Raw genomic sequence first — 16,453 nt, 5'->3', positions numbered from 1 at the left:
CCCACCACAGCTGAACCCCTGATGCAGGGAGACTTTACAAGGCCCATGAGAGATGCCAGCGGCTGACCCTCTCTGTCATTGGGAGAGAGCAACTTTCTGGTTACCTCCCAGCAAAAAGGACAAAGCATTGTATGATATATTTATATATATATACACACACACCCGCAAAAAAAAAAAAAAAAAAGAAAAAAAAAAAGGAAAAGAGGCCAATGCACAGGAAGGTAATGTGTTCATTTGAATAATGGGCAAAATCAAATTAATTCTACATTAAATAGTTCTGAATAAAGGGTTTAAGTCAGCAGTTTCAAACTTGTTTTCCTTAATTACTTTCCGTGTTTAATGTCATTAAGAAGATTAAAAATTCATTAACAAGAGTAGTAAAGTGGCAAATCAGTAAAGCTATCACTCCAGGTTAAAAACTACGCTGAGGTTGACACTTTGTACACTTCCACAGGCGTCGCGTGGAACGCTCCTGGGGAGCTGGAGGGGGGGGACACTCACCAGCCCCCCAACCCTCGCATTGGGCCAGCCGGGGAGGTAGCCCAAAGGGCTGGAGGTGGCAACCCCATCAACCGTTGACCGAGGGAAGGAGAAGGGCAGCGTGGAGCAGGGGGAGCGCAGCGGTGTAACCCTGGAATATGGCAAGCGTCAGAAGAAGACTCAAGCATGGAGAATGGCCGGTATTATAAAGCACTAGGGCATGCGAAGGCAATCCAATTGCTTGGTCGGCCCCGTGTCCTGAGCCCCCTCGGTGTGAAGACTCAGAGGACACCGAGCAGCAGGGAAACCGCTGAGCGGCACCGGGTTGGCCCCTGGGGATCAGGCAGGTTGGGGAGAGAGAGAGAGATTTAAGGGTATTTTTTTTCTCCTTTAGCTTTCAAGGACGCAAATATCCTTGGACCCCGAGAGCGGGCAAGCAGTTTGAGAGCAGAACAAGGCTGCTAAAACACCAGCAAAGCCCACAACTTCATCAAGGAGCCCAAAGGCTCTTGCTGCCCTCCCTAAGGGCCTCAAGGTCCCAGGTGATACAAACATCCCATCACAAGCTAATGAGAGATCACCTGAACCCAATAAAGCTCTGACCTAGGTGGGCCAAACAGGTGAAAGGAAGCCCTTGGAGATATAAATGATGAGCCCCTCCTTAAGTAATGAGCTCTGCTTCTCAAGTGGTTTTTATTTATCTTCACAGAGCTCCATGAGACCAGAGCAATGCTTCCTCTGCCTGCAGCCCTGATCATGGTGGCTCCCCACATTTGGCTGTGTGTCCTGACATGCAGCACACCGAGTGACAGCCTGGCTCCCTTGGGGTTTGAGGCCCAAAAGTCGGGATTGCAGAGCTGCAGCTGACCATGGAGACGGCCCCAGAAAACCAGAGATGCGGTGAAATATGGCGGAGAGCAGCATCCCCTCTGCCCCAACATCTGGTAAAATGCACAACTGGCAAGAAGAGCTGGAAGCTTCCATCAGATTCCTACAGGAGGCTTCCCAACTCAGAAAACTTATTAACCCCAGTTATTAGGTGAAGAAACTGAGGCACAGGAGAGTGACTGATGGGCGTTGCTCGATGCCATGGGGAAATCTCGAAGTCAAACCCTTCTGCCCCAGCTTCCATATGCTCATTACCCAACCAAGCTTCAGCAGCACCATCCTCAGCTGGAAAAGCAGAGGCCACTCGGGAAAAAGAGCATTTGAGGTATGAATCTCTAAGAAGTAATGGAGGCAGCAGATGGAGAGGAAAAAAAGGACAAATCCTTGGACACATAAAGAGCTGAGAAAGAGGACACTTGCCTGAGAGTCCTGGTATGAGTGTGCATTGGTTGTTTTTGATCAGCATCACTAAACCCAGAGGCATACGTGAGATCCTGAGATGTGCAGCAGGTGGATGCAGGAGAAAGGAGCAGCTTTGGCTGAAGGCAATGGTAAGTCTTTTCCACATCATACACCATTCCCTTCCACCTGGGAATCCAAAAAAGGATTTCCCTCTCCTTTATTTTAGCTTAGCAGAAACCACAGGGGTTTGACTTCTTTCTGCTCAGTTCTGGAATAGAATTTTTTTTTTTTTTGTCTTCAGTTGCCAAATTTTCCTCCGATCGGAGGAAAGTGGGAGTCCAGCTTTGATGAGCAGTAAAACAGTAAAAAGACAATGTTTCCCCACAGGGGTTTGACTTCTTTCTGCTCAGTTTTGGAATAGAATTTTTTTTTGTCTTCAGTTGCCAAATTTTCCTCCGATCAGAGGAAAGTCAGAGTCTGGCTTTGATGAGCAGTAAAACAAAAAGACAACATTTCTCCCCTCTTTTTCCCTGGCTTTGATGAGGGGCTCCCATCTGCGGGGCCACACGTCCATCCCACTCCACTCCCAGCCACTGCGAGATCAAGCAAAAAGCCCATTCTCCCCACATCCCTTTGTTCCTGGGGAAGCCACAGCAGCCCTGTTTTGGGAGCAGGTGGGAGGAGGAGGGAAAGCCCTTTTTATTTTTATTTTTTTAATTTTTTTTTTTTGCCCTCCCCTTTTATTCTTTTGCAAGCTTTAATTATCCAAGGACTGAATTTGAGCTGTTCCTGTCTTTTTCCTTCCTTCCCAGACAGCGTTTCTAACAAAGGCCCGTGGTTTGGGTTTGGGTTGGTTGTTTTTTGATGGGTTTTTTGTTGTTTTTTTCCCCTTTTCCCCTCCAGAGATCTAAGGCCTGTAATGAGATACCAACACCCCTCTCCTTCCTACAGCCCCCCAACCCAAACCCTCCACCTCAGCCAGCCCCCCCTCCCTCCACTAAGGCCCCCTCCATCCCCTCCCCGTGCTCCCAGGGGAGGGAGGGCACCCGATACCGGGGCAGGGGACGGCCACCGGTCCTCCTGGTCCATCCTGGGAGGTGAAGGCGATAGAGTTACAAGGGAGAGCAGCTTGCAAACTGCCTCCTCTTTGATGAAGCAACATTTAATTATCTCCCTCTCCCCCAAGTTCCTCCCCTCAGTGAAAAAGATCTCCTATTGTTCTAGGCTAATTTGTCCCTTTTGCTTAATTCCCTAACCTGTGTGCAGAACCCTGGGCTCACGTTACTCCATCACCCACCTCTTCCAGGGCTGTGAAATGCAAGGGCAGGAGTCTCTGGGTGTCTCCCTTGCTCCCTGTGCCCCAGGGGAAAAAAATAATCTTGGGATGCAAAGCCAGAGGGAACGGAAGTGTGTGGCACCCACAGCCCTCCCTGAATGACCATCAGGAAAGAGGCAAGGTGCCTAAAAACCTCCAGAGGTTTGTCTCCAATGGCCCAGGAGCAGCACCCGGGGTCCTCACCACCTCAGTTGTGGAGGAGGACAGACAGAGCAGGACTCACCCCTTGGACACCTCTCTGCCCTCCTCTCCAAGTCGTCTGCCCACCTGGAGGGACTTTGTGGTTGCTGAAATCCTATCTCAGTTTTGGATTGGGAAGAGGGGGAAGGAGCGGAAAGCTGAGAGCTGTTTAATTTGGATATTTTCCTTGTAAGAAGGGAGGATTGGTGGCCGGTGCCAGCTGACTGCACATCCCAGGGCAAGAGCTGAGCCCATGCCTGGGTGTGGGTTGATGCCCCAGATGTCTGGTCTCCCACCATCCCTGTGGGTGCAGGGGCTCAGCACAGGCATGGAGGGATGCTGGAGATGGGGAGGGAGCAAGGGAGAGGAATGTCCCTCTTCCAGCTATGCAGCTGGCAGATAACCATGTAGGGGAACAGCCACATTTGGTCCCCAGCAGCGGGGACTTGCCTGGGTCTCTCCTGCCACCAACCCAGGGGTTTGGGGTGGCCCATCATGGACCACAGTCCATGGGGACGCAGCTAAGGAGGTGGGATGGGATTCTGGTGACCTCCAGGGGCTCTGGGCATGAGGGATAGGGGAGGATGGGACATGGAGACTTTGGGGACTGAGGGACTGGGGGATGAAACCCCATGGGGAAGCCAAACCTTTCCCCCTCACCTTCCTCCAGGATGAAAAGGCATCGAGTAAGAGGCTGTTGCACAGCAAGGAAGGGCTGGAGAAAAGGGAGCTGTAGTGGGGGAGGAGAACAGAGCAGTTGCCAGGTTGACTTGAGCCAGAGCCTTTCATGGAGGGGGGGGCAAGGGGCAGGGAACATGGAGGATCAACATTGTCTTCTCCAAAGAGGAGAAGAAAAGAGAGAGAGAGAGAATGCAGAAGGAAGACAAAGGGAAACAGGACTTGTTGGGGGAAAGAGGGGGATGCTCAGGGATTGAAGCAGGCTGGGGTCCAACTTAATAAGAAGCGAACCAAAACAAAACCCAAACAAAAAGTGACTGGAGTTGGCGGTGGGCACCCCCTCCCCCAGGCAGCCATCCCCAGAAGGCAGTGAAGCTGCCTTTTCAAACAGCCGCCTCACAATAAATTCATGGCAGCCAGGGCCGGGAAACAGGCTGCTGCAATTTAAAGGAAGCGTGGATTTGCATATTGAATTAAAATTAAGAGCTAATTATGCAAATAAATTATGACATTTGGCAGGAGAATTTGCTTCAAGATCATTTATTACGTTCTTTTTATAACAGTGCGAGCGTTTAACGGTCAAAGACAATATTTTAAAGGAAAATTAACGCAAGATTATTAACCTAAAAACAATTCCACATTAATGAGATGTATTTCTCTTCAACTTCTCACACCTGGCTGCCTATTGATGCCCAGCCAGGACTGTCTCTCAATAATTGGCATTTTTTTTTTTTTTTTGCAGGCAAATATTGAATGAGGTGGTGAACGTTGCTTTGGACAAACTCACTCAGGAAAATTCCTTCAGGGTTTTAGCTTGCTGGTCTGTAAAGGAAAGTTGTGAAGGTCAAACATGTTTCACGTTGTTCTTCTGTGTGCTTGGACTGGCCAGGTCTGGATGCGCTTGGGAGAGGACACCGCACTGGCTACCCCATCCGCATGAGAATAAAAGCTCCCCTGCTACAAGGTGCGTGATTGCTTTTTGGAAGAGACATAAAATGAAGGTCTTAGCGTTTGTGGTCATTAAAGATCCTCCTGTGGCATTTTTTAATTATTTTTTTTTTTCCTCCCAAGATCAGGGTTGTTAACCCCAGTGCCTCAGCTCCCCTCCAGCTCAGGTAATTGCCCCCCAACCTGTGCCAGGACTCACACGTGGGGCAGGAGCTGCCCTTCCCGTGGCTTCAAGAAGCCCCTGCACTTGGGTTTGGAGCAAGAAGGCTCACAGGGACAGATCAGGGTTGTTAACCCCAGTGCCTCAGCTCCCCTCCAGCTCAGGTAATTGCTGCTCAACCTGTGCCAGGACTCACATGTGGGGCAGGAGCTGCCCTTCCCGTGGCTTCAAGAAGCCCCTGCACTTGGGTTTGGAGCAAGAAGGCTCACAGGGACCTGGAAGGATGCAGATGGCTCCAGGACCCAAAAGCTATCTGTTCCCAGCCATCTCCTGGGAAGAGCCTCTGGCCCAGGTTCATCCCACACAACTGAGGTGGTCACCCATGGTTAGGTGAGCAGTTGTGTTTCTAGAGGATTGGCTTTCATTCAAATAGGAAAGAAGCCCAACCATTTGTTGGTTTTTGGTTTGTTTGGGGTTTTTTTTAATATGAAAGTATCTAAAAAAAGCATTTTCTCACAGAAGACAGAAGGTGCTTGCTCCATCACTCTTGTTTTGCCTCCCCGTGCTGCAGCCAGGCGGGACGCCAGGGAACTGGGAGGCTGTGTTTGCAGCCAGGTTGTGGGAGCTGTTGTTGGGATTACGAGGGAGCTGTGGCCAGGAATGACTGGAGGGGAACAAACTATACCCAAATGGTTCAGGAAGTGGGAAAGAGTCTTCCTCAAAGATGTTACTTTGCAGCCCTTGCCAAGGAAGACAGGGATAACGTGGCACTCGTCCTTCAATCATCTTTCCTCCTCCTGCTTTGCCTCCAGCCCTGGCTGTTCTCCACTGTGATCTGCACACCTCTAGGGCAGGATGGGACCGTGTTGGTTCTGGGCTTTCCTTTTGTTGCTTTTCTTTACCTCTGCATCTTAAACATCCCCTCACAGGGCCATCTGCCTTTGTTATAACCAGGGTTTCCTGAACTCCACGCCCTGCCAAAGCTCAAAGGGACTTCACCCAGAGCTCGACGGGCATTTCCCTTCTGAGGCAGCTGGAAGTCTGTCTTTCATGATTCTTCCATCATCTCTCTCAAGGGATTTTCCCCCCGCTCTCAAGTTCAAGGTGGAGAGGACATTCCCTGCTAAATCAGTCCTGGCGCACGGAGCACAATGGTATTCAGAGCCAACCACAGGTAACAAATTGTGTTGCGATAAATGAAGGGTTTGGAGCCAGACAAAACGTGTGACATTCGAAGTTCTCAGCTCTCCTCCCTCAGAAAGGCAATCTGTGACTTCTGGACCCTCCTTAATGACCCAGAGCTGGCTGGAAAATAATATTAATAATAATAAAAGAAACAAAGAAGGGGCTGGCGCATTTTTTAAATAAAGAAATTTCCCTCATCTTGCGGTTAATTTAAAAGGTTTATTTCTTGAAATGAATCCTCTTCATCAAATCTCCGATCCTTGAAAATCAGTGCAACCTGCCTCTGTGGATAATGAATTGATTTGTAATGTAAATTATATAAAACACCCTCCCTGCCAGCATTTGTGTGTGAGTGTGTTTAATCTAAAGCGTTTAAGTCTGAAAATGAGCTTCTCCATCAAAAGTCTCGATTCCATTTACATTTCTTGCATACGAGTCAATTTGTGCCTGACCCAGTCTATAAATCACTGCCAAGGAGTGCTGTGTCTGTACCTCTCCTCTTCCCCCAACCCCCCCTCCCCTCATCCTCCCATCCTTGCTCATGCTATGTTCAAAAAGGCGTCTTCAGATACTGCCTATGAAGAGCTCCTGGTTCTCTGGCCAAGCATTAGCTGGTGGAGGAGGGACCCCGGCTCTGAGAGGTGAGGACCACGGGCAGGAGAAGGAAGGGGAGGAAGGGAAGTCCAGCTCGGCTTCTGCTGGCTTCTTGGGATGGATCTCCCAAGGTAAGGTGCCCTCTCTCTTGTTGGTTCCTTTCCAACACGTTTCCTTGACTGCTGAAGGAGCCCACGGCTTAAGGGTGTTAGAGGCTGAGGTCTTCTACTGGTGTACATCAACACAGTCCTGTAAAATCCATGGAGTGAGAATGATTTACACCACGAGAGGCTTTGGCCCCATTTTTTTTTTTTTCTTCCTGGTTCTCTCATCACACACAACTTTTATCCTTCATCTCATCCCGGTGGCGGTGAGAGCTTGCCTTTTGGTATTTTTTTTTTTCTTCCTGGTTCTCTCATCACACACAACTTCTATCCTTCATGTCATCCCGGTGGTGGTGAGATGACTTGGGTCATACCTCCTTAGCTTGCCTTTTGAGTGTTGAAACCAGTGGGAGGTGCCTTCAGGGATTAGGGGCTCCCCTTCTTGTCGGACCTCCATACAACAAGTGCTTGAGGGCCTTTGGGAGAGCAAGGGAAGTGAAAATGGTGGGATCTTCACCCAGAAAGTCTGGTGACCCATCTGGGTACTGCCATTAGAAGGGGCATAGTAGCCATGTATCCAAGGACCAGGTGGCCAAGGGACTTATCACTGACTCTGGTCTCCTCTGTGAAACATCAGCAGCGCTTGTGAAATATGCAGCTTTTCACAGAGCAATATTTTATAGCTAAACATAACGTGAACAGGGTCATCAGCCCATCACTGGTGCTGGCAGAGAATTTTGTGACACACACTTTTTTCTGCTCTATTTTTTCCTTCAGAAAAGGCACAATTTAAACTGATTTTTAATGTCATGGAATCAAGTTTTGGACCATTTCATCAGTTCAAAAATGAAAAATTCCAGCATATTGGTGGTGAAGCAGCTTACTGCTCTATTTAAGGTACGGATGCAGTAACAAGAAATTAACGGTTACATCAGCCAAAAACCAAACATGACAAATGCTAGAAGAGCTGTTGGAGGTCCATCCATATATATCCATATATATCCATATATTTATGCATAGAGGTTTACAAAATGAACTTAACCAGTCCTTCTTGAATTCTCTTGCTCTCTCTCTTCTCATAGCAGAACGACACCTGAAAGTATTGAGAAATCAGAACACAGAATGTGTCCAGGCCTCCAAAAGAGCATGAGATGAAGAACAAGAACAGTGGTCATCTACCCTACCCAAAGCCACTTCACATCCTCCCTCTGTGAACCCTGACGTGCCCTAACACTGCTCATAAGAAGCAAGATCCACCCATTGTGTTCTGGCTGGTCTGTCAGTCACTAAGATGGGACAGTTTGATGTCCAGCCAAGAGAGGTGCAAATTCAACTTGAGTCAGGAAGTCAACCTGAGACAATGGTCTTCTGAGAAGACTTGGGTTGGTTCATAGACTTACTACCAGCAAGATGTTTCCTCTCTGTGCCTTGGTTGTTTATCTTTGACCTTCTCAGCACAGGAAGGACATGGACCTGTTGGAACAGGGTCAGAGGATGACCACAAAGATGATCAGAGCGCTGGAGCACCTCTGCTATGAGGACAGGCTGAGAGAACTGGGGTTGTTCAGCCTGGAGAAGAAAAGGCTCCGGGGAGACCTTAGAGCCCCTTCCAGTTCCTAAAGGGGTTACTCGGGGAGACCTTAGAGCCCGTTCCAGTCCCTAAAGGGGTTACTGGAAAGATGGAGAAGGACTCTTGATCAGGGAGTGGAGCAATAGGATGAGGAGGAACAGTTTTTTAGACTAGATCTCAGGAAGAAATTCTTTGCTGTGAGGCTGGTGAGACACTGGAACAGATTGCCCAGAGAAGCTGTGGCTGCCCCATCCCTGGAGGGGTTCAAGGCCAGGCTGGATGGGGCTTGGAGCAACCTGGTCTGGTGGGAGGTGTCCCTGCCCAGGGCAGGGGGTTGGGACTGGATGATCTTTAAGGTCCCTTCCAACCCAAACCATTCTGTGATTTTATAACATATTGCCCCAAGCACAATGGGAATTCTGGCCTTGGGGAAGTCCTTAGGAGCTGCTCAGGGCAGGGGGTTGGGACTGGATGATCTTTAAGGTCCCTTCCAACCCAAACCATTCCATGATTCTATAAGATATTGCCCCGAGCACAATGGGAATTCTGGCCTTGGAGAAGTCCTTAGGAGCTGCCGTAATACAAATAGTAGGAAGAGTTTTTTCCTCAAGATTACCCCAGGGGATCGAGGTCAGACCTTCAGCGAGGGAAGACACAAACCTATTACCAGCTTCTGTGGGGACTAATACAATTTGCACTTCGTTAGAGGAATTCAAAGCGATTTGTACACATTAATTACTCCTCGCAGCATCCCAGCTGGATAAATATTATTACCTTCATTTTACAGAAAGGGTAACTAAGATGTAGAGAAGTTCATTTGTTTGACTACAACTGTACTGCATGCCAATGACAGGAGCCAGGAATAAAAGAGAAGAGAGACTGATTGCCAGCCCCTGCCCACTCCAGACCTTGGGGTCCCACATATTTCTTGCCCAGAAGAAGGTCACAAGTGAAGGAAGTGGCTGTGGGTCCCGGCTGGGCCAGGTACCAGGGTGATGGGCTTTGGGTACGGGGGCTGGCACAGCTCGGGATGCACAGCTCAGCCCCGAGCCTGCACAGCCTCGCAGAGAGAGAGAGAGAGGAGGAGGAAATGAAAGTGCAATTAGCTGGAAACAAATGAATTCGTGTTGCATACATTTCCCAAGCTGATGGGTTGGTGAATGAACCACTCGTTATTTCGTGGAGCAGCATCTTTAAAGATCTGTAGAACAACTTGGCAAAACACACGGCTTTTCTGTTTTGACATTTTTTTGCAATATTCCTGGATGTTGTCTGCCCTAGTTTCAGGCATAGGTGCTGCTGTATTTCCATTTTTTTCACAAAAAGGAAATTCTGAATAAGTTTTGTAGCTGTTTAAACTTCTCACCTTGATTTTTCAGTGTCTTATGAGTGTTATACCAACAGTGTCAGCATGTGGCCTACAGAAATAAAATATTTTGTACCTTAAATATCAAAATATCCTATTTTCCTATTTTTCTTGTACCAGGCCAGTTACAAAGAGGTGATGATCCCCTCTCCAGCAGAAATGTTTAACTGAAGTCAGAGATGCAAAATGAAACAGAAGACACAAAGCAGAAGCAAAAATAGGAAAACAAGAGAATTAAAAGTTTGGTTTGAGTTTGATCAATAATTTCTTCATATGGTTGTTGGGGGGGGGAGAGAAGTACCTTTAAAACAAAAATCCTTCTTTTTTCTTTCTGCAAGGGCAAAACATGTGTCCAGAAACTTTCCAGCCATCTTTAATCTGTTGCAACAGGGAAAAATTGATATTTCTTTGCTCACAAGGTGAGCATCACCAGAGTGATGTCTCACATCCCACTCCTGTGGGATCTTCCCAGAGGTGGTGAAATGGATTCTCTAGGTAAGACGGATCTGAGAGTTATTACACTAACAATAGTAAGCTCCTTATTTAATTAATCTTAGCTACATCTGAGCTGGTATCCTGTAGGATGGTATTTTTCTACTTGTGGTCTGCAGATTCCTGGGAGAACATGGAATTGTGAGGAGAGAGACACTGGAAGGGAGAACATTGTAAATAGAGTGGGGAAAGCAATTTCTCCAACGCTCTCCAGTGGCTGGGGCTTGGGAATTTTCAGGGGGGTGGGGTGCTGAGCCTTCATGAGAGATTTTCTAGGGATCCACAAATCAAAGCAAGTTGAAAGCCACTGCGGCAGGATAATGTTATATTGATTGCTTTGTTTTTGCAGGGGATAGATTTTGTTTAATCTTCCCCTTCCTTACATTGCTTGACACCATTAGTTTTATCTTCACTGACATCAAAAAATCACTAGAGAAGAGACTTTCTAATGTGTTTTGTGCTACTTTTGGGTGGGTGATGATAACAAAGGAAGCATTTTCTGGAGCACAGTAGCTCTTTAAAAGGACTCCAGTTTAAATAAGAAATCGGGTGGCACAGAAAAGCCTGGGCTTCAAAGGGGTGAGAAGATCTTATTCAGCGTGAGTTTCAGAAGAAATTGGGACCCAAACCAGGCGAAAAAACCTAGAAACTGGGTTTCCAGGGAGCCTGCCAAGAGCTGGATGGAGGGAGATGGGCTTTGGTCTGCAGTGGGGTATGGTAGGAAGCAGCACCTCATCCCATGGGGACGGGTGTGCGATGGAGGACTGGAGTATTGGGATGGGGAGGGATTCCCTGGGAAACTGCCCTCCCCAGTGCTGTGTCACCTGCTGCCATTTACACCCGAGCTGCCAGACCTGGTTGTCCCCAGGAATGGGGAGAGGGAGCCGGGAGGGAGGTCGGGGAGGGGGATGGAGGGATGCGGCTTCTGCTCCACAAACACAAACTTGTTTCACCTCTTCTTCCTCCTCCTCCTCCTCTGCCCTTCACTAATTCCTCGTGCTGGCCACTCCAAGGGTTTTAATAAAAAAATAAAAGGAGGAAAACCAACACTTGACATGGTGAGCACAGTGGGGAGAGGAGAGGGGGTGAGGAGGGAGGGGGCCAGACAATGTCCCCATATGGAGAACAGAAGGATGCCTCATTCAGAGCCCCCCCCTTCCCCCTGTTCTCCCTGAGCCCCACGGTGGGGCTCTTAACATAACAAGTGAGGCCGGGGATGTGGCCAGCCCCGTGCTCGGCGCCCCCGAATTCCTCTGCCCCAGCCCCTGTCTCCCAGCTACTGATCCCAGGCAGCGCAGGGCCCTCTCCCCGCATCCTCCCCACCAGCACTATTGTCTCCCAGCCCCTGCCCTGGAAGAAGATGCTCCTGGGTCCTTCCCTGATAAAGGTGGGGAGGGGGAAAATAGATATGCACACACGTACAAATATATATCTCTGCATGTATATATGTATATACAATAAATAAAGCAAGCCAGCCAAGCCCTTCAGGCAATTTGAGCTCCATCTATTGTTCGGTAGGAGGGCTTTCCTCCCTCCCCTCCCATCTCCTAATGAAATCCCCCAAGCCCTCCTCGTTTCTCCCTCCCCAACCCCCTGCCACCAAAGGGTACTCGCAGGGACATGCTCTCGGGGACTTTGTCTCCGGTGGCTGGAGCAGCATAGGCTGTCAGGATGGGGAAATCTTTTCTTTGCCAAGGTTGTCAGTGACAGAGGCTTAACCATAAACCCCTCCAGAGCCTCCTCAAAGCCCTCATTGCCCCCTCCATGTGCTGGCCATTTTATTCAGGGCATCCCTTCACCCTGTAGCACTCAAACCTACCCCTACCTTCTCCTCCTTCGCCCCTGCAGCTACCTGCACCAAGCCTGGAGATGCAGAACTGATGGTTTCTCTCATTAAATCACTCAGAATATCCTCTCAGAGCTCCAGGTCCTGGCCGTGGGGCCACACACCTGCCTGTACATATGCACAGACACCTCCATCCCTTGGTTCTACCCAAGATGTGCTTGGTAGGGATGGGGCAATCTACCTCTCTGTGTCCCCATCAGCGTAAGGTGCCCCTTGGACCCTGTCTCTGACCCCTCTACTGGCTTGTAATAGACCTTGGGCAGTTTTAGACTTTCTCCTGTGATGCTCGTGACCCTGTATGGAGGTAGGCCAGAAAGGAGAGCCATCTGGCAAGTGACTAAGCCATGGCCCCTTCACATGACATCCCCTGCCTCCAGCCTGACCCTCACACCCCGTCCCCACGTGTCTTCCTTGAGCAGCTCCCAGCTGACAGCCCGAGTGCTTCCCTGCATCCTCCACGAAATGGAAAACGAGGGGAATGAGGGAAAATGAGGGGAAGGACCGTGGAGCTGTAGCGCTCTGAAGGTCACCGGCCCCGGGTGCTCCCTCCCCTGTTGCAGCTCCCAGGCTCTGCTCGCCTCCTGTCCCCTGCACAAAACCCAATTTCTTTACGTAGAGAAGATGAGTTTCTCCTCCCCCGGCACCTGCATCTTTTTGCCTCCCATTGCACATGAAAATGCTGACGGATTTCCCTGATCACTAGCCATGCTGGCTAGTGGCTAAAGCAGTTCATTTCAGACCCCGCGCAGGTATTTCTTACCATATATTATAGTGAATAATGTATCCCCAGCCATGCAGCACAAGGCTTATAAGGCTATCTCAGTATTCTGGTGACAGCTTTAAACCACTCGACCATTGACCATTCAGGTCTCATGGTTTATAGAGTCACCAGCACACCTTGACAGGGTTATAGCCTACTTATTGGTATAAAGCATGGTTAGGGATACATTATTATAGCACGTTGCTTCTGAAACAGGGCCGTGGGCCACCGGTGGCCTAGAGAGCCCTTGCTGGTGATCTGCGAAGGGCTGTGTGGTGTGGACAGCCCAATTAACACCTACCTGCTAAACCACCAGGAGCAGCTGTTGGACTGACCTGAAGCACAGGTGGCTCTGACAAGAGCAGGGCTGCAAAGAGCTGCTTTCTATGAAAGCAGGCACCCAACCATGCCTGAAGACCTCTCTTCAACGCTGGTGATCCCAAGTGTTGCAGTCCCCATGGTCCTTTTGCTCTCCGTGGCTGAGGCCACCTTGCCACGAGGCTGAGAAACGCTTTGAAAAGCGCTGCTTCCACGCCACGTGGTTCACATCCACCTTTACTGGGCTGCTTGGAGTTGGATTTAACCTGACCATCTTGCTCCTGTACAAATGCCAATCTGGTTTGGCTCACACTAAATGCTCATTAACAATTACTAGAGTTAAGGTAGTTAATCACAATGGCTACAGCTGAAATCTGACTTTTCCCCTGACTCCTTATCCCAGCTGTGCAAGCTTTTCCCATCTCCCACAGAAAGGTTTCTTCCTTGTTTCCATGGTTCCACCTCACTCTCCAGTTTAGTGATTTTATTATAAAGTTTCTGAGGATTGTCTGAATTGCCTTTGAATATGACTTGTGCTTGTTCTGGTTGTTATTGCAGAGCTGGGACAATTTAACAAACAACTCAGGTTAAAAATGTTGACCTCAGGTCGCTTCCTGATCTCACTTGATTTGTTAAATATTGAGCCAAATTTGGAGAAAAATTACCTTGGTACTTTGAAAGCCCTCAAAACTGGAACTCAGCAATAATGCAGCTGTGCTTTAAAATTTCTCCGCCTGCACTCTCTCTTTAAGTGCTATTAAAGGAAATATTTGTTAAGGATATTTCAGCTATAGGGCTGGTTAAATGGATCCATTACGGAATTACTACATGCCAATGTTCAGGATGCCTCTGAAACAAATGGACTCATTTTCTCAAATGTTATGTTTAAGTCTCAGTGAGCTCTCGACCACAGCCCTGTTTGACATATGCCTCTTCAGCGCCTTCTCTTGGTTTCCTCTGCAGCCTTGATCCTGCAGAGATTTATGCTTGTGATTAACTTTAAGCATGTAAATAGTCCCTCTGAGTTCAATGGGATGGTTACGGTGTGAGCATCCTCTGACGGGGCTGAGGCCAGCCTCAGCCATGCTCCTGTGGATTCTGCTGCCAGATGTGCAGAGTTTGGGACCATCCAGCTGCGCAGACCTGACCTGAGTCAGGCATCGTTATAGAATCACAGAATGGTTTGGGTTGGAAGGGACCTTAAAGGTCATTGAGTTCCAACCCCCTGCCCTGGGCAGGGACACCTCCCACCAGACCAGGTTGCTCCAAGCCCCATCCAGCCTGGCCTTGAACCCCTCCAGGGATGGGGCAGCCACAGCTTCTCTGGGCAACCTGTTCCAGTGTCTCACCACCCTTACAGCAAAGAATTTCTTCCTGAGATCTAATCTAAATCTTACCTATTTCAGTTTAAAACTGTTCCTCCTCATCCTATGGCTCCACTCCCTGATCAAGAGTCCCTCCCCATCTCTCCTGGAACTCCTTTAGGGACTGGAAGGGGCTCTAAGGTCTCCCTGGAGCCTTCTCTTCTCCAGGCTGAACACCCCCAACTCTCTCAGCCTGTCTTCATAGCAGAGGTGCTCCAGCCCTCGAAGCATCTTCGTGGCCTCCTCTGGACCCGTTCCAACAGGTCCATGTCCTTCCCATACCTGATCCTTGCAGCATCACATCTCACCAAGTGAGCCAGAGCACGCACAGCACAGCTTTTGGGCCAGCTTCAATTTCATTCCAGCTTTCTACAAGCTACAGGGTTGGGGGGGGTGGGGGGTGACAGGCGAAATTTTAAGATATAAAGTCAGAACTTCAATTTCATTCCAGCTTTCTACAAGCTATGGGGTTGGGGGGGGTGACAGGCAAAATTTTAAGATATAAAGTCAGAGTCACAGACAAATAATAGCCCAATGCACACTGAGTCTGGCAGGAGAAGCTAAGCTGTCAGCACTCACTCCAAGGATCTGAATTAGCAGACCAGCATCACATTGGATCAGCATTTGTGTCATCTGGCCACAAGCCTTTCTGACCCAGCACCTGGAGCCCTAAAGCCTGACTTTCCCACCTGTTGAATCCAGGCTTTGGTAGGTTTAAGCCAGTGAGGTGGTTCCTTACCTTTGCACAGTCAGTTCTGCTGCTGGGAGGCTTTAGTGGAGTTTTCAGAAAAGGGGGATAAAATCCTACAAGGTGTAGATGCAAGGCTATTCGTCTTCCCATACTCTTTTTCACTGAAGAAGGGGAAGGTGCAAGATACTGGACAGAGTCAACTAAGCAGAAAAACTTTTGTGGATGTAAATGTTTACTGGTTTTTCATAGCCTGTAGAACCTGGTATACATGGGGAGGGGACTGTAATTGGGGAAATATTGCTGCCAGTACTCTGAACAGAAGAAAATCTAACTTTTGTGGATGTAAATGTTTACTGGTTTTTCATAGCCTGTAGAAGCTGGTATACATGGGGAGGGGACTGTAGTTGGGGAAATATTGCTGCCAGTACTCTAAACAGAAGAAGATCTTCTTCAAACCCCACCAGCTGGGCAGTCCATGCAGGACACTGCAGGGGGTGAGATGGCACTGATGGCACTTCCCCATCCCTGGAGGGGTTCAAGACCAGGCTGGATGGGGCTTTGAGCAACCTGGTCTGGCGGGAGGTGTCCCTGCCATGGACTGGATGATCTTTAAGGTCCTTTCCAACTCAAACCATTCTATGATGGCACAGATATACAGAATCACAGAATCACAGAATCTTCTAGGTTGGAAGGGACCTTAAAGATCATCTTGTCCAACCATCAACCTAACTGACAAAAATAGACACCCACACAACAAACAAGGAGCATCATCACTAAACCATACCTCCTAGCACTACATCAACCTGTCTTTTGAACACCTCCAGGGATGGTACCAAGACTTATTTGGGACATCTTGGTTGCTTTGCATGCAGCTTCTCAGCTCAGCTTTCCATTTCAAATCCCTGAGTCCATGATCACCTCTCTCCTTCCCTTAACATAAATATTTTTGCCAGGTCCTGATCTCCTGCCACTGGGCCAACCTCCACCAGTCCTGAACCAGAAGTGCAAGGGGAGGAACCAGACCCACCTCCGTAAAAGGACAGATAGATCATAGGGCAGATGGAACAACCGAGGGATACACAACTAATTAT

The sequence above is a fragment of the Calidris pugnax genome, unplaced genomic scaffold, assembly GCF_001431845.1.
Source record: "Calidris pugnax isolate Ruff unplaced genomic scaffold, ASM143184v1 scaffold196, whole genome shotgun sequence".
Lineage (NCBI taxonomy): Eukaryota > Metazoa > Chordata > Aves > Charadriiformes > Scolopacidae > Calidris > Calidris pugnax.
This window is presented reverse-complemented; position numbering follows the sequence as displayed.